This window comes from Nomascus leucogenys, chromosome 12 (assembly GCF_006542625.1).
Source record: "Nomascus leucogenys isolate Asia chromosome 12, Asia_NLE_v1, whole genome shotgun sequence".
NCBI lineage: Eukaryota > Metazoa > Chordata > Mammalia > Primates > Hylobatidae > Nomascus > Nomascus leucogenys.
The window spans coordinates 30,043,353-30,044,915 of record NC_044392.1 but is presented as its reverse complement, the minus strand read 5'-3'; the positions used below and the strand labels follow the sequence as shown (position 1 = coordinate 30,044,915).

At 39.2% G+C, this 1,563-nt stretch overlaps 1 non-coding gene across 1 annotated transcript; it reads left to right on the top strand.

Moving 5' to 3' along the window:
• The first annotated feature begins 383 nt into the window (after nt 1–383).
• On the top strand, nt 384–492 carry LOC115837799. Its single transcript, XR_004032849.1, has one exon.
• Nucleotides 493–1,563: the final 1,071 nt, after the last annotated feature.

Genomic DNA, 1,563 nt, shown 5'->3' with positions numbered 1-1,563 from the left:
TCAAGACAATAGAAGGGGAAATAAGAATATGAGCAATGAAAATTTGTGATAAAAATAAAATGGAGAAATGAAATGAAAGGAGAGGATGTTTGTTACTTTCAACCTTACCAGTCAATATCATTGTCTTTAAATATCTCTTGGAATTTCATGCAAGTATTCTACCTCATCAGTACACTTGAAGTTGCATTTTAATTTCATGATCAATTTCCAGGAGACAGTTTCTCTTTGTATTTTACTTATAAAGTATAAATAAGCAAAATGATTCTTTTTAAAAGTTAACCAAACAACAGCTTTCTAAATATCATCCATGGCTTGCCAAGTCACCTATCCAAGTTTCCCTATGCTGAGGTAGATCACATATCTATTTTTGATCATTAGTAATAAGCCACCCCTTTTCTCCTCAGCCAAGGCTGGAGGCCAAGATCAGCCCTCAGGGATCATCATCAGGACTGCCTTGAGCTGAGCTGCCTTGTTTTCCTGCCGCAAACATGTGAAAAGAAAGAAAAAAGAAATAATAATAATACTACTAAAGCAGTTTTCCTTCTGGCTTTGGGTTTGTTGTTATTTTGTGTAAGACCAATCCCTCCCTGCTTTTAAAGGGAATTATTTAACCAAAAAACTCCCTAGCATCTTTTCTGTGACTCTGAATTCATAATATTGGTTATAATGTATGCTTTAATGTTAGGCAGGTCCAAGTCTGAAATATGGATCATAAAATTAACTGTAGGAAATCTGGCTGCAGCCCCAGTGATACTCACTGTGTTAGTTTGTTCTCACATTGCTATAAGGAACTACCTGAGACTGGGTAATTTATAAAGAAAAGAGGTTTAATTGGCTCATGGTTCCACATGCTGTACAGAAAGCATGGCTTGGAGGCCTCAGGAAACTTACAATCATGGCAGAAGGGCAAAGGGAAAGCAAACATGTCTTCAGGAGGAAAAGAGTGAAGTGGGGAGTGCCACACACTTTTAAACCATCGGATCCTGTGAGAACTCACTGCCATGAGAACAGCAAGAGGAAAATCTGCTCTCAAGATCCAGTCACCTCCCACCAGGTCCCTCCCCCAACACTGGGAATTACAATTCAACATGGGATTTGGAAGGGACACAGAGCCAAACCGTATCAGCCACCCTTATGCAATAATTTTAAAGAAAGCTTTTGGCAATTGCTGTGCCATCATTTTTTCCCTAATCCTTTATAAATAGAGCAATAGCTAATTGTCCAACTATTTTTTAAAATGTCATGATAGAAAATTTTTAAATGTACTTGGGTTTAGAATCATTTTGACATTTTTTGGGTGGGGGGCAGGGAGACTGGATCTTACTCCATCACCCAGGTTGGAGTGCAGTGGCGTGATCATGGCTCACTGTAGCCTCGGACCCCTGGGCTCAAGGCATCCTCCCATCTCAGCCTCCTGAGCAGCTGGGACCACAGGCATGTGCTTCTTGAAGAATTGCTCTTGACAGAGAACTTTATTTTGGCACCTATTAACTGCAATGCAGTACTAGGAGGATACTCTTGAATATAAATGTCAGAGTTTACATTTTTAAAGTTTTCTTTTTT